This window comes from Nicotiana attenuata, chromosome 10, assembly GCF_001879085.1.
Source record: "Nicotiana attenuata strain UT chromosome 10, NIATTr2, whole genome shotgun sequence".
NCBI classification, from domain to species: Eukaryota; Viridiplantae; Streptophyta; class Magnoliopsida; order Solanales; family Solanaceae; genus Nicotiana; species Nicotiana attenuata.
The window spans coordinates 19067374-19091366 of NC_031998.1; positions in this window are offsets into that span (position 1 = coordinate 19067374).

The window sequence follows — 23993 nt, forward strand, 5'->3', positions numbered from 1 at the left end:
AAAGAACGTGTTGCTCTCATTTTCCCTTGGACCAATTTTTTTACAAAGTGGGTTTTACAGTAAGGTTTTTAACGATGCAACAATAAAACATACTACCCTAGTTTTGAAGACCGGCCTGAGGCCGGGTCTGCATATCACCCGTACTGGACCAATAGTATTCGAGCCCTCACAAGTTCAGTCTCGAATACTAGGGAGCCATCACGCCCTAAGTCAAGGGCCTGTCACGACCCAAAACCCACTGTAGGTCGTGATGGCTCCCAACGTTGCCGGTAGGCAAGCCAACGATGAACCATTTAAATAATTATTTATTTTATTACTTTGAAATCACAAGTTTTATTAACTATAGGAATTTATGCCTTGAAAATCATAAGTACATACATAGTTAGTAAGATATAAAGGTAGAATATGACAATATTATGCAATTCCATAAACATCAATTAGAATATCCCAAAATCCGGTGTAACAAGTACATGCGCATCTTCTAGGAAGTACAATATAATACAATATCTTTTCTGGAATAAATGATAGACATGATAAAGTAAATAATGATGATGGAGACTCTATGTGCTGTCAATCGTGGCATTGGATACAACTCACCATTAAGTCCCCTCAGCAGCTCTGCCTACGTGCCTAAATAACCACAAGATATACCTGCACAATCAGTGCAGAAGTGTAGCATGAGTACGTAAATCAATAATTACCCAGTAAGTATCTAGCCTAACCCCGGAGGAGTAGTGACAAGGGGTCGACATTGACACTTACTAGTGATCTAATAAAGCCAAAGAACGAAAAGTAAACAGGTATAAAACATGGTAAGTAAACGGTAAAACAGGTATAGGTACCTAATACGATCCTCAACAGAACAGTAACCACAAAGTCCTCAAATACTAGATACTACTCCAAGTGAAATGCAGAATGGTCATCATCAGACAACATATCATGTCTCAAGCAAGGGAAAACTTGCGGGTACACTTATTTCTTATCAATTATTATGCACGATTCTGCCGAGGCGTGCATCCCGATCCCAAAAGAGTGTTTCATAGAACTCCCGAGGTGAATGGCCTGATCCCATATGAGTGTGTTACAATATCCTACCAAGGCGAGCGGCCCGATATCGTAAGAGTGTATTACAATAGTCCTGCTGAGGCGAATGACTCGATCCCATAAGAGTGTATTACATCGTACTATCGAGGCGAATGGCCTGATCCCATAAGAATATGATACATGATATTGCCGAGCGAACCGCCCGATCCCATAATAATGTGTTACTTTGTCGAGGCGAACGATCCGATCCCATAAGAGTATTGTTGAGGCATTCAACCCAATCTCATTAGAATAGGAGACTTTGATAGGTCCCTGACCCCACTCACGAATGTACGTGTGAGTTATAAAATTAAAGAAAACTATTAGACGAATATGCACCATGTGAAAGAAATCCGTAAAGGGAAGTACAATTTCCACGGCTAATCAAGTAGCTCGTTAGGTATCTGAAATAGATAGTCTGATACTTTGCGCGAGTCTAGTCTTAGGCTAAATGTAAGTTAAAGCATTTAAACAGGCAAGAATAACTGAAATAGTACTACCTAAGCATGACGCGAGTCTAAGTGGGCGTTTGGACATAAGAATTGTAAAATACCGAAAAAAGTAAAAAAAAAAAAGTTTAAGTGAAAATGGTATTTTAAAGTTAGAGTTGTATTCGGACATGAATACAATTATGAGTTATTTTTAAATTTTCGTAAGTGATTTGAAGTGAATTTTGAAAAATAACCTTTTGAAGTTTTCAAATTTTTGAAAATTTACGAAATTCATCTTTAAGTGAAAACTGAAAATTTTATGGCCAAACATTGATTTCGAAAAAAGTAAAAAATTTGTATGGCCAAACGACCCCTAAGTCTACCTGGATATAATCAGGAATTCTAGCATACACACAAACACTCGTCACCTCATACGTGAATAGCTCCCACAACATGTATCACATAATAAATATAGCTCCTACGGAGTAAATTCCCCTTACAAGATTAGACAGGAGACTTACGTCGCTCCGAAGTTCCATAACCGACTTCAATGCCTCTCTAACACCTCAAGCCGATGCCCATATATCCGGAACTAGTCAAACAATGTGCAAACCAATAAAAATATACTCCAATAATCATAATTAATCAATTTATAATAATTCCTAACTCCGCTCGAAAAGTCAATAAAGTAAACGGTGCCCGAATTTCGAAAATTTTCAAAGATAAAAATTACCCATAACACCACGAACTTAAATATATAATTTATTCTTAATTTCATGCCCAATTTCGTGGTCAAAATCCAAAAATACCAAATTTTAGGTTTTCTTCCAAATCTTACAATTTCTACAATATTCATATTTAAATCCATATGTAACTCATGTATTTATCTGACAATAAGTAGGAATGACTTACCTCATAATAGATGATAAATTTCCCCCCTCCAAGAGCTCTAAATCGTCCAACCAAATGAAAATGTGAGAGAAATGGGCTATGTCCCGAAATAAAAAGCTCACTGCCCAAGCTTTACCTCTTCACGATCACGGGAGCATCTTCGTGATCGCGAAGGCAAAAAATATTGCTGCCAAAAATTACTCTACGTGTTTGCGATCTCCACGTTGCGTTCATGAAGCCTTCTATTCCCTTCCCTTCGTGTTCGCGAGCCACGTGCTGCATTCGCGAAGGCTTAATGCCTACCAGGCCCCAGCTCCCCGTCCTTCTTCGCATTCGTGACTCCTAGTTGCGTTCGCGTAGGTTACACACAATCTCTTATCCGCGTTCGCATTGCCTCTACCTTGTTCGGGATGCACAAATATTTCCCCTGCTCCAGCTACTTTTCGCAATCGCGATGCTTACCAGGAACACCAGAAACCAGCAATGATAAAACAGGGAGAATTTGTTCGAAGCCATCCCGAAACACACCCTAGGCCCTCGGGACCCCGTCTAATCACACCAACAAGTTTCAAAATATAATACGAACCTACTTGAGGCCTCAAATCACAATGAACAACATCAAAACTATGAATCGAGAATCGAAACCTTTCTTTAAACTTTTAAACTTCGACGAACACGTCTGAATCATATCTTAATATTCCGGAATGATGCCAAACTTTACGTACAAGTCAGAGATCCTAATACGAACCTATTCCAAGGCTCAAAATTTCATAGGACATCAATAAAATCGAAGTACACTTCATATCAAACGTAGGAGTTTCTAAAACCTTCAGAATGCCAACTTTCCACAATAAGCACCGAAATGCTCCTGGGACACCCGATACTCAACCCGAATATATGTCCAAGTCCAAAATCATCATGCGAACCTATTGGAACCTTCAAATCCTGATTTCAAGGTTGTTTACTGAAAAGTCAAACCATGGTCAACTCTTCCAACTTAAAGCGTCCGAATAGAGAATTATTCTTCCGAATCAACTCTGAAATTCCCGGAAATAGAAACCGACCACACGTACATGTAATAATACATGAAGTGAAGCTACTCAAGACCTCTAACCGCCAAACGATGCGCTAGAGCTCAAAACGACCAATTGAGTCATTATAGAGCCTGAGTTGATAAACTTAGAAGGCATTTTTTATTTGATATTGAAATCCAAGGCTTGAATATTAGAATTAATTGTAAGGGTCAAATGATTGAACAAACCGTGCCCGTGTAGCTCATTCTTGGCATGACATAAAGCTTTTGTACCTTTGATTATGTACTCTACATTCAACATAATAAAATAAGCCTGCCTTCTATAGTTCATCAATTCGCATTTACACCAACGATATTATCGTTAAGAATAAATAGTGGGTTCAAAAACCTTAAGCCTATGGGCCTCCTCGAACCGGGGACTGCTACCTGACAATAATATAGGGCAATTCGGCTGCCAAATCCCGGAGGCACCGAGCCTACTAGGCAGGGCCCAAACGTGAAAGACTACGACCAACTTAAACGGCTCAGAGACGTCTAAGTCTTTACACAGAAAGTAAGGTCCTTACACGTTTTCTTTAATCTATAAAAGATTACTTCTTACCCGAACATAGAAATAGCCACGTTCGGCAAAGAATAATCGTGTTCAATTAAAACATTCAATTATTTTAGTAAAGATTTCATCTTTATTGGATCCTCCGAAGGTAAAGCAAATCAGAGTTGTTACTTGACCCCGGCCTCATCCGGGCTTTGGGGGAACGAACAATCTGTATTTTGTTAAATTCTATGCTAAGGCATCAATGGCATATTTTGAAGAAAAAAACACAAATTACAATCTGGAAAGTAAAAGACACAATATAGCCGAAGTAATTTTTTTTATATATACTGAAAGATATTTATAGAGGCAATGTGAAACAGCCCCAAAATAAAGAAAAAATGTACAAAGGAAAGCAAAAAAGGCATTTCCCACCTAGTCTTCGTCGAAGCCCGACTCGCTGCCCGAACACTCGGGCTCGTATTACTCTTTGGCCTCGGCCTCAAACCTCTTTGCCTCTTCATTATCGACCGCTAGATCGAACCCCCGAGCATGAATTTTCTCGAGAGTCTCCCTCCGGGATAGCCACTTCACGTACTTGGCCTTTGTTATTTTAAGGGCCTCAACCACCTCCACATCATTCTTATATTGGACCAGCATATCTTGGACCTCAAAAGACTCATTTGAAGTTGCCTCCAACTTGGACTTCAGTGCTGTGTACTCCTGGCCAAGGGAATCTCATTCCGGGATGGCCGAGTCCAGTTGTGCTCGGAGCTCAAAATTCAGTCGAGTCCATCTTTCGATTTTATCCTTCATCACCCGGAGCTGGTCCGTGGCCGATGCCAAGTACTCTTTGGTGATTTAACTTTCCGAGGCCAAGAGATCCATCTTGCTCCTCAACGCCTCGACCGAGGCTTTGACTTAGTTCATTTCAGCCCGGAGCTGGTATCTCGGTCTATCTTCTCTTGGACCTGTGAGGTTGTGGCGTTAACAGTTGCGCTTAACCTCTCGTTCTTAATATCAAACACCCTTACCTTTTCGACCAGAATGGCATGCTCCCGTTTCGCCGAAGAGGCCTCCTTTTGAGCTTTTTCTAGCTTGGCTCGGAGGATTGGGAGGCCCTTAAGGGCCTCATCTCTTTGCTCACTAAGAGCTTTGTACATAGACTTCTGTACGACCTACTCCTTGAGCTTGAATTCAGGATGACTCACCTCCATTCGAGACCAGTAAAAGCTCTCATGATGAAGCACCGAGGCATGAGGAACAAAAATGATGAAATCATGAGAATATACAAAGGCTAAATGAACCCTTTAAGGGATATAAGGAAAGAAAAACATACCCTATTCAGCGCCTGTTGTGCCTCGTTGAAAAGGCTTGGCGCATCCACTTCGTTTATCTTTGCTTGGTCCTCTTTGGTCACCAAGCAACGTTTCGTTGCTCGCTATGCCAACCGGCCGGGACAACACCCTAGCATCCTCCAGGATCATAAATTTGAGCGTTATCTTACAGTCGGGATCCACGCTCGGGGTGGGGAACTACTTCACCTGCTTTGGGCTTGAGCTTGGCCTACCTGACTCCGACAGCACGTCCTTTTTTGGGATCTCCAGGTGGCCAAACCCGAAGTTGTACTCCAGTGCATCGATATCCATGCTTCGAAGAACAAGTTGAGGGCCTCATCTGCGTCCCGTGATGTCTCGGTTGGATTTTCTTTAATGGCCTAGGCCTCGTCAAAAGAGACTCCGTAAGAGACGATGGCTTCGAGATATCAATGACATCGACGGTTCCTCTTGGAGCCAGAGTACTTTCTCTAGAGGCCATAGCCACAGGCTTTCTCTTGGGCTTCCGAGTTGAAGAAGGTTCTGCCTTACAGTCGCCTCCCTCCGCTGCCGCCCGTTCTTCTTCAGCGATGGCCAGCTCATGAGCGACAAACTCCAAGTCTTCGTCTTCAGGGTAGTCCCTGAGCCGGTATAGGGAATCAGGGTCAAGTACCCTTGCCCGAGTACTCTTCTTGTTGCTCTTTCCAACCCTAACCGCGACCCTCATTTTCCTGGCCTCACCGTCCGCATCTAGGTAGCTGGAAGACCCCCTCTTCTTTCTCTTCTACTCCTACTTCTTCACAGCGGCCTCGGCGGCAGGTTGTCGCAAAGCGAAAGGTCTTATAGATGGAGACATGGCCTCGTCCTCATCCACTACCCGAAGCTCGGTGGTCTTGGGCAAACTTGTAGAAGGAAGAAATAGACTTAGCCAAAACAACAATGGACTAGAAGGGAAATTCAATCAGGGGAAGAAGGACACTCACCACGGGAACGGGCCTCCCACTTGCCTTTTGAGAGTTTGCGCCACTCGCGCTCGGAGTACGTCAATTGCTTGTAGATTCCCTCAACCCACTCCTTGAAACGGGGGATTGCATTGGTAACTCAGGTGACCGTTACATAGCAGGATGACCGGGCAATGAGAAAGAAGAATAAAATCAAAGAACTATTTTAATTACTTAAGAGGACACGAATTTACGCTTTGAGTTCCACCTCTCGGGGAACGGTAGGAAATCAAAGGGAATAAGATCCTCGATCTTCATACAAACGAACCTCTCTTTCCATCTTCGGTCCCTGTCTTCGTCGATGCTCGAGAAAGGAGCCTTCTTTGCCCGTCGGGCAAGCTTGATCAAACCCCCTCGGATGATTCAGGAGCCGTAGATGCAGAGTGAGTGGTCAATAGTAAATCGGGGCTCCTCTATGTTATTTACGAAGTGACAGAGGAGAATCATGATCCTCCAAAAAGAGGGATGGATCTGCCCGAGGCAGACCTCGTACCTTTTACAAAAGTTGAGGACCACCGGGCCAAGCGTGAAGCGGTACGTGTAAATGCTTAAGTACCCCTCCATGTGAGTTGTAATGTCCTTGTCAGAACCGAGGATGACTATTTCCTTAGATCCCCACTTGCAGTCCTCCCGGACCGTTGGAAGCGTGTCTTTAGTAATAGAGCATACGTACCTCCACACCTTTTCGCCACGATCCCCTTGTTTAGAGGCCTTCTTAACCTTAAAATCATTGTCTATGGAGTAGCCTTCGGGAATAAAGTCCTTAAGAGGAGATTTCGAGGTCGTTGCCGGTAAGGTCGCTTCGATGTAGCGGCCGGGGTGGCAGTTAAAGGAGCGGTATTCTGAAGCACGGATTTCGAGGAGGTGGATATGAATGTTTGAAGATGAGTATGATGAAGATGAGTATGAAGATTTAGAGGTCAAATTTGAAGACTCAAAAACAAAATATGAATATTTGAAGATGGGGATGAAGATATGAAGATGTGAAGAACAATATATGAAGATTTGAAGGAAATATGAACGAGTAAAAATTTCGGGGGTAACTTAAGAAGATTGGAAATCGGAAAGCAAAAAAGTGAAAAAAGAACCGAAGCTTTTATAGGAGGGAGATAATTAATGCATGACTTTTCGCATTCGAGGACGGCCAGCCAGCGGCTGACACGTATCCGATGTCAGAACGACGTGATTAATGGGGTGTTTCACAAAATCGTCGACCCGATTGTAACGTACGGAAGAAGAAATCAGGGTCAATTAATCACTTCTCATCGTTTTGATAAATCTGCTCTTTGAAAAGTGAAGAGACTGTTTTTGTGCGGATAAAATTGGTGATAAAGTTACCCCCGATTTTCTGTGTGAAAACTAGAGGGAAGCACGATCTGGCATGACCTCGAGTAAAACCGGGGGGTTCCACGTCTCAGAAACCGGGGAGGACGAATGGTGCACCCGAGACCAGATACGGCTGAGTATCGGGTCCGACCATAGTAAAGGTTCAAGACTAAGGAAACAAATCGGTTAAGCACGATAAGCGGGGAGCCGTAAATATCCTCCCTCAACGGGATATTACGAATCCCGCCCTGATATCAACTGCAAATCAATACTTACTAGGAAGAGAAGATTTTTACCTTACTTAGACTTGTACTAGGATTGAAATTCCCCTACTATATAAAGGGGAGAACTTTTTCATTTTAAGACCACTGTAGACACATATATCAAAGCAATAAATTTTTTTTTTCTAGCTACTGTTCATAGTGTTCTTCAGCTGCTTATTTACTTAGTTGCAACCCAGCACGTCTCGAGGGCTCGATCGAGGTCAATTTCAGTGTTTATCCAAAAGCCAGACTTAATTGTCCATCCCGCGTGGTCTGATCGTTTTGCTTCTCTTTACTTTGATTATTTTATGTTCATAGATCATTCGTGTTAAATTAAATCACGTACCCTTTAAATCGCGTACAAATTTTATTTTTACTTATTTTAATAATAAACATACTTAGTGGTATTGCTTTTTTTTTTTTTAATCCTGCATGTAACGGGAACTAAATAGGAGAATTATTTTTCTTGTCGAACACCAAAATTCAAGATTTGTTTCCAGGAAAAGAGGCGTTTCTTCCAAGGTGTGCTGTCACTTTGTTGGAGAATTTAGCAATTTGAGAAGTTTTATAGGGAAATGCACCAAACTTCCATCTTCCATGAAACTTCTCCGAGAGTTGGTACATCAATTTTGTTGGACAAAAAGACAGAAAAACGTGGCCTTAATTCTGGACTTTTCTTTACTCTTATCACTTCAAATTAAGGATAAAGTACTCAGATGTTTTTAACTCATGTGAAATCTCTCACGTACGTACAACTTAACATGTAGAGCACGTTCTTTTTGGAATTATTCGTATTGTTTCATGATCATGCCGAGGAAGTAGATTCAGCTGCAGGCAAAGTTATCAATCTAGGACTAGCGGTCTATGAGATCGGTAAAAACTCTTGTTTGCTTTTACTAGAAAATGGCAACAAATGAGACCAAATTAAAATTTTGGAAAAGAAAAGCATTTGGTCGACAATGACAACACCAATATGGAAAAACGTATTAAAATCCAACTTACCAATTTTCTGTAGATTGGGGTGAGACCAGAAAGTAGATTCAATTTGCCAACTTTGTAATGTACCAATCGAATTTTAAATCAGAAAAAAGGACTGGTGTGTTATCTAATAGCCTATCTTTCTGGCCAAAAGTATTTTTTTTTCCTAAAAAAAAAAAAAAAAACTTTTTTCCAAAGTTAAAATGTTTGGTCAAACTTTTAGAAGAAGATTAAGAGGGTGTTTGTAGGGGTGTCAATAGATATTTAAAAACCGACAAAACCGACTGAACTGTACCGCACCGAACCAATTTTTAGGTTTTTTTTAAAGAAACCGTAGGTTTTTATATAAATTTATAACCATACAGATAATTAGGGTAGGTTTTTTATTTTATAAAAATAAATCGAAAAAAATACCGAACCGTACCGAATAAATTTTATATGTGGAAAATATATTTATATAGTAAGTTTAAAACTAATAAACATTAAATTTTTCATTGGGTCTTGGAATTATGAAAACTGTTACAAGCCAACAAGTAATTAAACTCAAAATACTAATTCCTAAAATCTATTATGCTACTTATACTTAAACTAAGTTATTTCAAGTATCTTTATTAGCAAGAAACAAAGTGTTCTAACAATTATGAGTAACAAACTACAACGTATTGAATATGTATCCTTTCATACAATTTAGATTTATCTTTTTGAATATTTAATATAAACTTTATTCTTGAGTCCCAGCTTGGTTAATATCTTTCCACTCGTGTGATTTATATTTTCTTTTCTTTTACTTGGTTTCTTTTACGTTGCTGTCGAATAGTTGATGGATCTATACTCTAGCCATCTCTCGTGTTTTTTAATTTATCACCCTTTAAACAGTAAAAATGTCTAGAGAATTTTGCTAAGTCCTATAAAAGAACATATGTTATTGTATTCTACTTCTACTAGGGGTGTTCAAAACCGAACCGAAACCGAAAATCGAACCGAAACCGAAGCTTAATGGCTGGTATCGGGTTAACGGTTAAACAGACGGGGAACAAATTAAATTTTTTTTATTAACGGCTTATCGATTTGGGGGCGGATTATTCAATTTTCTTAACGGATAATCCGTTAACCCGTTAAGAATATAAATATATATATAAAATTTATTTTTATTTATATATATTAAATATAAANATGTTGCTACAATTTCTCACGGCCACCCAGAAAAACGGCTATTAGTTAACTCACCGCGCTGAATGTGAATTAAGGTACTACTTTGCTGACTAGAATAGAAAAATTCATAACAGAATGAGTTAACTGATTACATTTACTAGTAAGTTCAACTTTAACAGAAACTGATACTTATCATGTAATATTCATGGTAAAGTTACAAGATATCTACATTTGCTTGACCTATTTATTAGGTTTATTCTTTTACTGAAAAAACTTTTGTTAATTTATTAATTATTATAACTTATAATAATATGATTATCATAAAATAAATTACTATTTATCATAAAAGTTATCTTATCTAATCACAGTTGTATTTAAAATAAAATGACAAATAGAATATTTTGTATTTGGATCTATCTGGAATCTAAAATTTTGAAGAAATTACGCCCTTATAAGTGTAAACAGTTCTAAGGTTATTCAAGTCATTTTAACAAAAAAAAGAGCTTATCAGCAGTTTTTTATCAAATACTGCAGCACCTTATTATCAATTTCAGCACTTGTATCCAAACACGTAACTGCTTATTCATTAAATCAGTTTCAGCACTTAAAAGTGCTTTTCACCACCTAAAGCTTATTAGCTACTTTAAATCAGCTAATCCAAACGGGCTCTAAATACTTTTGAGTAGAAGCAGAATATTTTTGGAAAAGCAAAAAGAAGTACCTTATCTCTAAAAGCACTTTTGAGAGAAATATATTTAGAAACACTTTTTAAAAGCTTGGCCAAATAATTACGGCTTAAAAGTGTTTTTTTAAAATAATTAGTCAAACACAAACTATTTCTCACCAAAAATACTTTTGAGAAAATCACTTTTAAGAAAAACACTTCTCAAAATAAACTCAGGGGCGGATCCACACTTAGCGAAGCGGTGTCACGTGACACCGCTTCGTCGAATTTTTTTACTAATTATATCTATTAATATCGTGAGAAAATGGATAAGTAGGAAAAAGTTACTCACTTGATATAAATTGTCTCTTGGTTTGTTGGTTATGTACTTGATTTTGCTCTAAGAGGTCAAAGATTCAAACCTCAACTAGCACATCTTTTTTGTAAATATTTGAGAGAGCCTCTGTGGTTAAAAATAGTGATGAAGTGAATTGAACTCATGTCCTTTTCTGCTTAAAATTCAACAAAACCAATAGACTTAGATTATTTCTTGTTTAGAAGTATGATAATTAACACTATTATTCCCGTTCTTCTATAAATTTTGACACCGCTTATAAAAATTCCTGCGTACGCCCCTGAATAAAGTGATTTTAGAAGCTTGGCCAAACAAAATATAAGTCAAATTTTTGCTGCAGAAAATGATTTTGTGTAGCTTTCAAGTAGAAAATACAAACTTTGAATGTTCATCTTTTTCTAATACTCAAATTTTGAATAGCCAAACTATTCTGATTTTGCGACATTGGTCAGTTTCTTCCAAATATACTTGTGGCCTCCTTTATTTTTGTGGCCATAAGTATAGAATAGTAATAAGTAATAACTATTTTATCATCCATTATTTTTTACGCGATGATGTACTCCTTTCATAGTTTCATTCATAACTTCCTTTTTAGTTTGAAGTTCTTGAGAGATCGACGGATTAACACTATACTACAACATCAAGGTATTACTAAGTAATTGGATCTCAGTTATGAATAGAATTTTTTCATAGACATACTAAATTATAATGTTATTTATTTGAAATATTTGAAGTTTGTTTTTTACCAAAAATAATTGTTTTTTAATTGTAAATTTTTAGTATCTGACCTGTTATCTTACTTTTTCCGGTAGGCCTAGCAAAGAAAATATTCTATCTATATCTGAATGCCACGAGAATCCTCGATAAGGGAGGTAGGAGTAATTTGTAATTTTGTATTATCAATCCTCAAATTGCTCGTGTTTGCAAATTGATTATTTCTACATGAATAAATTAGTTATACATTTAAAGTTGTCGTCAATTATCTGCAAAACACCAAAAAGAAAATTGTTTAAATGGTTGTAATTGGCTAGAAGTACCAGCAGCACTGATCCTACTAATGGTTGTTGATCCCAATTTGGTTGCTGACACCTTAAAGGACAATTATTTGATACAAATTTAGTACATCTACCATAACTTATAAATAAATTTGAGAAAATGATCAAAATGGTCATTAATGTATGAGGGTTGGACTATCTTGGTCCTTAATGTATATTCCTTAATAGACATAGTCCTTCATGTATACAAAAAGTAGACCCGTTTAGTCTACAGTCCTAAACCTAACGATATACTTCAAAACTCAAGTTAAACTTAATCATATTTCTCACCTGCACTGCACACACAGAAAAGAAACCTTTTTACACGGTCAGCTTGATGGCCTGATAACATAAATATGGCTTTATTAATTTCTGCAATTTTATCCAAGAGAGGAGAGAAGAAGAGAAGAGGGTTGAAGGTCCCGGAGGCTGAGCAGCACCACTATCCACCAGTAAACATAGAGGCCTCATATAATTTCTTCCTTCATGGAGTTTGTAGGCTTCCAGCAAAATCAATTATCAAAAAACCTAGAGCCGCAAAACAACAAATGCTGCCCAGACTTCGATTTTCGTCGTGTATTTTGAAAAGTTTCGGAGTTATTTTAGTCATAACTAATCATTGCAATTTTCCGAAAATGAGTTCAAAGACACATGAATCACTAAGGTGCTAAGTTTCTCTCGTTATCTCAGTTCACATATTAGCTGAGTTCTATTTTTTTTTTTCAACAGCTTAATTCTTTTTGTCAAGTTAACTTCTTAGAAAAAGGAAATGGGGCGATCCCGCTTCCCAAACTATTTTGATGAACACAAAAAAATAAAGAAGCACGTGAGATTTGGAAAATGAATTATCAGCGTGATAGAGCAGGAAGGTTTGTTTCTCTCGCGTTTATGGAGTCTCACATGAGATGCTCCTGACTAGTTCTGTCAAATTTAACTGGAGTTTTGGGGGCTACCGTTAGTTTTAGGGCTATAGACTAAAAATGTCCACCTTTTCTATACATGAAGGACTATTTCTATCAAGGGCTATATATTAAGGACCAAGATGGTCCAACCCCCATACATTAATGACCATTTTGATCATTTTCTCAATAAATTTCATACAACTAATTATATAATATATGATTTATTTACAACTTTCATACGATACTTATACAACTTAGTTATAATTAGTTTCCACTTAATTACAACTTATTTACGATTTTCATACACCTTATTTTCAACTTTAATATAATCTTAAAAATATAACTTCAAGTGTAGTATGCCATTTGTATGTTTTTTGTATATCACGTATTCTTCTTCCTCTTCGAGTTACAATCTAAAAATTAAGCCAAAATCAATTCTAATCTTTACCAAACACCCTCAAAATTGAGATATAAACTCCAAAGGATATTCTCAATCATTTGAAAATAACACTCAATCCAAACAAACAATATTTTTAAAAAGCTCGAACCTGAATTCGAATTCAAAGCTTCAAAACTTTTTAATGACTGTCGATGGTGAGGTCAAACACCTTCAAAATTTATTAATTAACAATTTTAATTTGAATAACTGTGCAACAGGAAAGAAAATTGCTAACGTATTGTTTGGATGGTTGTTACCCATCGTATTGTATTGTTACCCCGGATACAATATTTGTTTTGATTTTAATATAAAACTGATTTTATCGTATTGTTAAATCCATTGTTCCGGAACAATGAAAAATTCCAGTTTATTAAACAACCAAATCGGCATTGTCACGACCCCAATGTTACACTCCACAGTATTACCACGATGTTACACCTCGTAGTATTGTACGTTGGATTCGTCGTAAGATAATTGACATCAGTTCAAGGACAAGATTATTTTGAGGTTATAAGTATTATGCTATTTCAAACAAGTGATAAGTGAATTCGTGAAGGTGAGAGGGTAAGCGAACCGAAGAAAATGTGTTTCGTCGAAGTTTGATATTTTGAGATAAAATACGGTCCAAGCTTGTGACGACCCAAAGGGTCATCACTTGTTTCCTTACCCATTCTGTGCTTCCGAGGCCTTGAAAACCTCATTTAGAGTCGCCTTGATTTGCGTGCACAGTCCGGGCGCGTAGCCGGAAAACTCAAATATGAAATTCTGTGAAAAATGCTAAATTTTGGTGTTAAAATGAATAAGTTTGACTTTGGTCAACATTCTAGGCAAACGGACCCGGACCCGTAATTTGACGGTCTCGGAGGGTCCGTAGGAAAATATGGGACTCGGGCGTATGTCCGGAATCGAATTCCGAGGTCCCGAGCTCGAGAAATAAATTTTTAAAGGAAATTATTTTTCTGAAATTGTTAAGGAAAATTGAAATGGAAATTGATTAGAACGTGTTGGTATCGGGCCCGTATTTTGGTTCCGACGCCCGGTACAGGTCTTATTTGTGATTTAAGATGTTTCTGTAATGTTTGGCTGAAATCGGACGTCGTTTGACGTGTTTCGGACTTAAAACTCTAAATTTGAAAATTTATGAAGTTTGAAGAAACACTAGTGATTTTGAGGTTTGATTCATTGTTTTTGATGTTATTTTGGCGATTTGATCGCACGGATAAGTCCGTAGGATATTTTTGAGGTCGTGTGCATATTTGGTTTGGAGCCCCTAGGGCTCGGGTGAGTTTTGGATAGGTGTCGGAGTGCATTTTTGAACTTAGGAAAATCAGGCATTTCAGTTCTGCAATTTTCGCAATTGCGAAGCAGGCCTCACAATTGCGAGCTCGCAAATGCGAGCCTGGCATCGCAATTGCGAGGAAGGGGGCATTTGGCTGTGGTCGCAAATGCGACCAATGGCTCGCAAATGCGAAGGCTCATTTTTCGCAAATGCGACTAAAAGTTCGCAAATGCGAAGTTCTCCCAAATGGCCAGTGTTCGCAAATGCGAACAAAGATCTCGCATTTCCCATACCTGCAGGGTTCGCAATTGCGAACCCATTTTCGCATTTCCCATATCTGCAGCCCAGCATATTTTATACTTAACCGATTTTGAACTTCATTTTTCACATTTTCTCAAACTCAAACACCCATAGGCGATTTTTCAAGAAATCTTTCTTCTCCAAATCAATTGTAAGTTAATTTCTACTCATTTCTTTCAATCATTAACATCATTTAACATGTTTTCCACTTAAAATCAATGATTTTCATGGGTGAAATTGGGGGTTTTGGTAGAACCCAGGTTTTCTAAAAATTGGGGATTTGGACCTCAATTTGAGGTCTGATTTCAAAACAAATTACATATTTGAGTTCGTGGGGGAATGGGTAACCGGGTTTTGGTTCGAACCTCGGGTTTTGACCACGTGGGCCCAGGGGCGATCTTGGAATTTTTGAGAAAAACTTTGGGAAATTCATATTTATGCATTCAAATTGATTCATTTAATGTTTATTAAAGCAATTAAGTAATTTGTGGCTAGATTCGAGCGGATTGGAGGTGGAGTACGGGGTAAAGCCATAGTTGAGGCTTGAGTTGAGTTCAAGGCATCGAGGTAAGTATTTGGCTTAACCCTAGCTTGAGGGAATAGGAATTGAGTCTTATTTGTAACTTGCTAATTGTCGAGTACGATGTATAGGCATGGTGACGAGTATCTATACATTGGTGTCTAGCATGACCGTGAGTCCTTATTTTGCGAAGAGTTTGGTTGTTGTTATGCCTTCCATGCTTAATTGATGACTTCTATATGTTGTAAAGATCTTGTGAAAGAAATTGTGATCTTTGAACTTCGTGGAGCATTGGCTCGGGTTGAAATACAAATTGTGAAGGTATATGAGATAAGTAACTCCTTGGAGCATTGGCTCAAGTGATAATGTGAACTTTGAGATGAACGTGAAAGAAAGAGAAAGAGTTATTGATTTTCTCCCTTGCCGGGACATGGAAATTATCGATATTGTTTCCTTGCTGGGATTTAGTTGTTTAATTGCATTCCCTTGCCGGGACTTCTATCATTATTTGTTACTTTCTTGCCCCTTATTTGTGATTGTTGTTTGGGTGAGGAAGAGTGATAAAGCACGAAGGGTGATGCCGTGCATTGAATGATATTTGTGGATCGGGTTGCGCGCCGCAACAATGCTAAATGCCATGGATCGGGTTGCACTCCGCAACAATGAGGGTTGCACGCCGCAACAATGCTAAATGATATGGATCGGGTTGCACGCCGCAACAGTGTTGTTATATATTGGGATCGGGTTGCGCGCCGCAACAATTATTGATACAAGTGTGTTTATTTTTTATATTAATTTCTTTATTCGCTGTAAATTCTAAGCTACCCTTAGACTGTTACTCTGGATTTACTGTTAATACTGGTATGTCCCCGCAGCATGTTTCCCCCTCCCATCTTTATTTGCTTATTCCTGTCTTACTTTCCGCTGTATATTATATAACTGCACAGGTTTAATTGGTAGTCCAGTCTAGCCTCGTCACTACTTCGCCGGGGTTAGGCTAGACACTTAACAGCACATGGGGTCGGTTGTGCTGATACTACACTCTGTGCTATTTTGCACAGATCCAGGTTTCGAGCAGCAGCAGCAGTAGTGTGGGATCAGGCTTCATTTCAGCGAGACCCGAGGTAGCCTTGCAGGCGTCCGCAGGCCCAGCGTCTCCTCTATCCTTTATTTTTATCTGTTATCTCATTGTATTCGAGACAAACAGCTTATGTTCTCTTTCAGACGTTTGTATGTAGTATTCTTAGTAGTTCGTGAGTACAGTGACACCAGTCTTGGGTAGAGGATTTTGTTGAACTTTCCGCATTTTTATTCAGTTTTATAAAATATTAAGACTTCCGCTTATTATTGAATTTCGTTGCTTTTGTATTATTGTCGTAAATTGTTAAAATGGATTAGATTATTAATGGACAAGTAAATAAATTTGGCTTGCCTAGCTCTCATTAGTAGGCGTCATCATGACTCCCGAGGGTGGGAAATCCGGGTCGTGACAAGTTGGTATCAGAGCTCTAGGTTACACAGGTCTCACAATTCACGGACAAGCTCAGTAGAGTCTGAGGGATCGGTACGGAGACGTCTGTATTTATCCCCAGAGGCTACCGAGTTAGGAAAAGTTTCACATTTGTTCTTTCTTGTCGTGCGGTTTGGTTTCTCAATGCTAATTGAATTTCTACTCTGTTCTTTCGCAGATGGCGAGAACACGTGCTTCTTCATCTTCCGATCAGCAGTCCGAGCCCCAGACAGCTCCCGCTAGGGGCAGAGGGCGAGGCCGAGGCCGTGCTAGAGGCCGAGGTAGGGGTGGAGCTCAGCCCCAAGCAGCAGCACCAGTGGCGGAGCCTCAGGTTGACATTGACGAGGAGGTTCCGACGCCAGCCCCAGCAGTTCCGATGGGCCCAGCTCAGGTCCCAGAGGGGTTTATTGCTACCCCAGTTCTTCAGGACGCTCTAGTCTGATTGGTGGGCCTCATGGAGAGCGTCACCCGAGCAGGTTTGCTTCCTGTAGCACCAGCTGTCTCTCAGGCTGGAGGAGGGGCCCAGAGTTCCCCCGATTCAGACCCCAGCAGTTCAGCTGGTTGGAGCAGCTCAGCCGGGTGTGGTAGCCCAGGCCGGTGATGGGGCAGCTATGTCTGCCAATGCTTTATGGAGGTTGGATAGGTTCACCAAGCTCTTCACTACTACTTTCAGCGGTGGACCCACCGAGGATCCTCAGGATTATTTGGACAGCAGCCACGAGGTTCTTCGGAACATGGGTATTGTTGAGTCCAATGGAGTTGATTTCGCTGCATTTCGCCTATCTGGATCTGCCAAGACTTGGTGGAGGGATTTCTGTTTAGCTAGACCAACAGGGTCTCCAGCCTTGACATGGGATCAGTTTTTAGTGTTGTTTCTGGAGAAGTTTCTCCCTATCACACAGCGTGAGGCCTATCGGAGGCAGTCGAGCGTCTCCATCAGGGATCCATGTCAGTCACCCAGTATGAGACCAGGTTCATTGAGTTGGCTCGCCATGCTATTGTCATACTCCCCACTGAGAGGGAGAGAGTGAGACGGTTTATTGATGGACTCATACAGCCTATTCGTCTCTAGATGGCTAGAGAGGCGGGGAGTGATATCACTTTTCAGGAGGCGGCCAATGTGTCCCGGAGGATTGAGATGGTATTATTGCAGGGGGGTGGTCACGGGGGAGACAAGAGAGCCCGTCATTCCGGCAGATTCAGTGGTACCTCGTCTGGAGGTAGAGATTCATATGGTAGAGGCCATCCTCCTAGGCCCTTTCAGTCAGCTCTCCAGGTTTCTCACGGTACATCAAGTGGCCGTGGTTCTCAGGCACATTATTCTGATTAGCAGGCATTCAGTGCACCGCCAGCTCCTATCAGTGCACCGCCACTTTAGAGTTTCTGTGGGGGTCATTCAGGTCGCCAGGGTCAGCCTCAGTTTCCTCAGCCACAGCGTTCGGATGGATGTTATGAGTGTGGTGAGTATGGACACATCAGGAGGGCTTGCCCGAGGTTGAGGGGTACTCAGTCGCAGCAGCAGAGTCCCCATCCTATGATTCAGGCACCAGATGCTCACAGCCAGTCCAGCCAGCTAGAGGCGGGGGTAGAGGTACTAGAGGTGGAGGTAGAGGTCATAGAGGTGGAGCTTAGACTGCCAGGGGTGGAGGCCATCCAGCAGCAGATCGAGCTAGAGATATGGTTCAGGGTGGTGGGGCACAGCCCCGATGTTATGCTCTTCAGGCTAGGCCCGAGGCAGAGGCTTCAGATGCGATTATTACAGGTACGGTTCTGGTTTGTGATAGAGATGCTTCAGTGTTGTTTGATCCGGGGTCTACGTATTCATATGTGTCATCCTATTTTGCCCCGTATTTGATCATGCCTAGAGATGCATTGGGTATTCCTATTTATGTGTCTACACCAGTGGGTGATTCCATTGTGGTCGATCGAGTCCATCGCTCTTGTATTGTGGATTGGAGGTCTTGAGACACGTGTAGATTTGTTGCTTTTAGACATGGTTGACTTCGATATTATATTGGGGATGGACTGGTTATCACCTTACCACTCTATCTTGGACTGTCATGCCAAGACTGTGACCTTAGCTTTACCGGGTATGCCCCGTTTAGAGTGGAGAGGGACTCCAGGTCATTCCACCCGCAGTGTTATATCGTATGTGAAGGCTCGGCGTATGGTCGAGAAGGGGTGTTTGGCTTATCTAGCTTATGTTCGGGATTCCAGTGCTGAGGTTCCCTCTATCGATTCTGTGCCCGTTGTTCGTGAGTTCCCTGATGTTTTTCATTCGGACCTGCCGGGTGGATATTGATTTCTGCATCGATCTGGTTCCGGGCACTCAGCCCATTTCTATTCCGCCATATCGTATGGCCCCGTCGAAGTTGAAGGAGTTAAAAGAACAGTTGCAGGATTTTCTTGAGAAGGGTTTCATTAGACCCAGTGTCTCACCTTGGGGTTCGCCGGTGTTATTTGTCAAGAAGAAGGATGGGTCAATGAGAATGTGTATTGATTACCGGCAATTGAACAAGGTAACGATCAAGAATAATTATCCACTGCCGAGGATTAATGATTTGTTCGACCAGCTTCAGGGTGCCAGGGTATTTTCCAAGATTGACTTGCGATCTGGTTACCATCAGTTGAGGATTAGGGCATCTGATGTCCCTAAGACAGCTTTTCGCACTCGGTATGGGCATTATGAGTTCTTGGTTATGTCATTCGGGTTGACAAATGCCCCAGCAACTTTCATGGACTTGATGAACCGAGTGTTTAGGCTTTATTTGGATTCATTCGTGATAGTGTTCATTGATGATATATTGATATACTCCCGCAGCCAGGAGGAGCACGAGCAACACCTTAGAGTGGTTCTTCAGACTCTGAGGGATAGTCAGTTATATGCTAAGTTCTCGAAGTGTGAATTCTGGTTGGGTTCAGTTGCATTTCTAGGTCATGTTGTATCAGCTGAGAGTATTCAGGTGGACCCAAAGAAGATAGAGGCAGTCAAGAACTGGCCTAGACCAGCATCAGCTACAGAGATTCGGAGTTTCTTGGGGTTGGCAGGCTACTACAGACGGTTCGTGGAGGGATTTTCATCTATCGCAGCCCCGATGACCAGATTGGCCCAGAAGGGTGCCCAGTTTAGATGGTCGGATGAGTGTGAGGCGAGCTTTCAGAAGCTCAAGACAGCTCTGACTACGGCACCGGTGTTGGTTTTGCCCACAGGATCAGGGCCTTATACAGTTTATTGTGATGCTTCCCGTATTGGGCTTGGTGCAGTGTTGATGCAGGATGGCAAGCATTGCCTATGCCTCGAGGCAGTTTAAGATTCATGAGAAGAACTATCCAGTACATGATTTGGAGTTGGCAGCCATAGTTCACGCATTGAAGATTTGGAGGCAATATTTGTATGGCGTGACGTGAGGTGTTCACGGATCACAAGAGTCTTCAGTATTTGTTCAAGCAAAAGGAGTTGAATTTGAGGCAGAGGAGGTGGTTGGAGTTGTTGAAAGATTATGATATCACCATTTTAAATCATCTGAGAAAGGCCAATGTGGTGGCCGATGCTTTGAGTAGGAAGTCAGCACATTTCATTCCTGTGGCAGTCTCCTATTCTTCTGAGAGGTTAGCTGAGATCTACATTCGGGAGATTGTTCGCCTTCATGGTGTGCCCGTATCTATCATTTCGGACCGGGATACGCAGTTTACCTCGCGCTTCTGGAGAGCAGTACAACGAGAGTTGGGCACGTAGGTTGAGTTGAGCACAGCATTTCATCCCCAGACGGACGGTCAGTCCGAGCGGACTATTCAGATCTTAGAGGATATGCTCCGGGCTTGTGTTATTGACTTTGGAGGTTCGTGGAATCAGTTCTTGCCTTTAGCGGAGTTTGCCTACAACAACAGCTACTAGTCGAGCATCCAGATGGCTCCTTATGAGGCCTTATATGGTAGGCGGTGTCGGTCTCCGGTTGGATGGTTTGAGCCGGGAGAGGCTCGGTTGTTGGGTACGGATATGGTTCAGGAGGCCTTGGACAAGGTCAGGAACATTCAGGATAGGCTTCGTTCAACTCAGTCCAGGCAAAAGAGCTATGCAGACCGCAAGGTTCGAGATGTGGCTTTCATGGTTGGTGAGCGGGTATTGCTCCGAGTGTCGCCTATGAAAGGCATGATGAGATTTGGGAAGAAGGGCAAGCTTAGCCCTAGGTTCATTGGTCCGTTTGAGATTCTTGACCGAGTGGGAGAGGTGGCTTATAGACTTGCTTTTCCGCCGAGCTTATCAGCCGTACATCCAATGTTTCATGTGTCCATGCTTCGGAGGTATCGCGGTGATCCAACCCACGTGTTAGATTTCAGCACTGTCCAGTTGGACAAGGACTTCTTATGAGGAGGAGCCGGTAGCTATTTTGGACCGGCAGGTTCGTCAGTTGAGATCCAAGAGTTTCCCTTCTGTTCGTGTTCAGTGGAGAGGTCATCCTCCTGAGGCATCGACCTTGGAGTCCGAGTCCGATATGCGGAGCCGTTATCCTCATCTTTTCCCCGACTCAGGTACTTCTTTCTTTTGTCCGTTCGAGGACGAACGGTTGTTTTAGAGGTGGAGAATGTGACGACCCAAAGGGTCATCACTTGTTTCCTTACCCATTCTATGCTTCCGAGGCCTTGAAAACCTCATTTAGAGTCGCCTTGATTTGCGTGCGCAGTCCGGGCGCGTAGCCGGAAAACTTAAATATGAAATTCTGTGAAAAATGCTAAATTTTTGGTGTTAAAATGAATAAGTTTGACTTTGGTCAACATTTTGGGCAAACGGATCCGGACCCGTGATTTGACGGTCCCGGAGGGTCCGTAGGAAAATATGGGACTCGGGCGTATGCCTGGAATCGAATTCCGAGGTCCCGAGCCCGAGAAATGAATTTTTAAAGGAAATTGTTTTTCTGAAATTGTTAAGGAAAATTAAAATGGAAATTGATTAGAACATGTTGGTATCGGGCCCGTATTTTGGTTCCGGCGCCCGGTACAGGTCTTATATGTGATTTAAGATGTTTCTGTAAAGTTTGGTTGAAATCGGACGTCGTTTGACGTGTTTCGGACTTAAAACTCTAAATTTAAAAACTTATGAAGTTTGAAGAAAAACTAGTGATTTTCAGGTTTGATTCATTGTTTTTGATGTTATTTTGGCGATTTGATCGCACGGATAAGTCCGTAGGATGTTTTTGAGGTCGTGTGCATATTTGGTTTAGAGCCCCGAGGGCTCGGGTGAGTTTTGGATAGGTGTCGGAGTGCATTTTTGAACTTAGGAAAATCTAGCATTTAAGTTCTGCAATTTTCGCGATTCCGAAGCAGGCCTCGCAATTGCGAGATCGCAAATGCGAGCCTGGCATCGCAATTGCGAGGAAGGGGGCACTGGGTTGTGGTCGCAAATGCGACCAATGGCTCGCAAATGCGAAGGCTCATTTTTCGCAAATGCGACTAAAAGTTCGCAAATGCGAAGTTCTCCCAAATGGCCAGTGTTCGCAAATGCGAACAAAGATCTCGCATTTTCCATACCTGCAGGGTTCGCAATTGCGAACCCATTTTCGCATTTCCCATATCCGCAGCCCAGCATATTTTATACTTAACCGATTTTGAACTTCATTTTTCACATTTTCTCAAACTCAAACACCCATAGGCGATTTTCCAAGAAATCTTTCTTCTCCAAATCAATTGTAAGTTAATTTCTACTCATTTCTTTCAATCATTAACATCATTTAACATGTTTTCCACTTAAAATCAATGATTTTCATGGGTGAAATTGGGGGTTTTGGGTAGAACCTAGGTTTTCTAAAAATTGGGGATTTGGACCTCAATTTGAGGTCCGATTTCAAAACAAATTACATATTTGAGTTCGTGAGGGAATGGGTAACCGGGTTTTGGTTCGAACCTCGGGTTTTGACCACGTGGGCCCGGGGGCGATCTTGGAATTTTTGGGAAAAACTTTGGGAAATTCATTTTTATGCATTCAAATTGATTCATTTAGTGTTTATTAAAGTAATTAAGTAATTTGTGGCTAGATTCGAGCGGATTGGAGGTGGAGTACCGGGGTAAAGCCATAGTTGAGGCTTGAGTTTAGTTCAAGGCATCGAGGTAAGTGTTTGGCTTAACCCTAGCTTGAGGGAATAGGAGTTGAGTCTGATTTGTAACTTGCTAATTGTCGAGTACGATGTATAGGCATGGTGACGAGTATCTATACATTGGTGTCTAGCATGACCGTGAGTCCATATTTTGCGAAGAGTTTGGTTGTTGTTATGCCTTCCATGCTTAATTGATGACTTCTATATGTTGTAAAGATCTTGTGAAAGAAATGGTGATCTTTGAACTTCGTGGAGCATTGGCTCGGGTTGAAATACAAATTGTGAAGGTATATGAGATAAGTAACTCCTTGGAGCATTGGCTCAAATGATAATGTGAACTATGAGATGAACGTGAAAGAAAGAGAAAGAGTTATTGATTTTCTCCCTTGCCGGGACATGGAAATTTATCGATATTGTTTCCTTGCCGGGATTTAATTGTTTAATTGCATTTCCTTGCCGGGACTTCTATCATTATTTGTTACTTTCTTGCCCCTTATTTGTGATTGTTGTTTGGGTGAGGAAGAGTGATAAAGCACGAAGGGTGATGCCGTGCATTGAATGATATTTGTGGATCGGGTTGCGCGCCGCAACAATGCTAAATGCCATGGATCGGGTTGCACTCCGCAACAATGATATTTGTGGATCGGGTAGCACGCCGCAACAATGCTAAATGATATGGATTGGGTTGCACGCCACAACAGTGTTGTTATATATTGGGATCGGGTTGCGTGCCGCAACAATTATTGATACAAGTGTGTTTATTTTTGATATTAATTTCTTTGTTCGCTGTAAATTCTAAGCTGCCCTTAGACTGTTACTCTGGATTTACTGTTAATACTGGTATGTCCCCGCAGCATGTGTCCCCCTCCCATCTTTATTTGCTTATTCCTGTCTT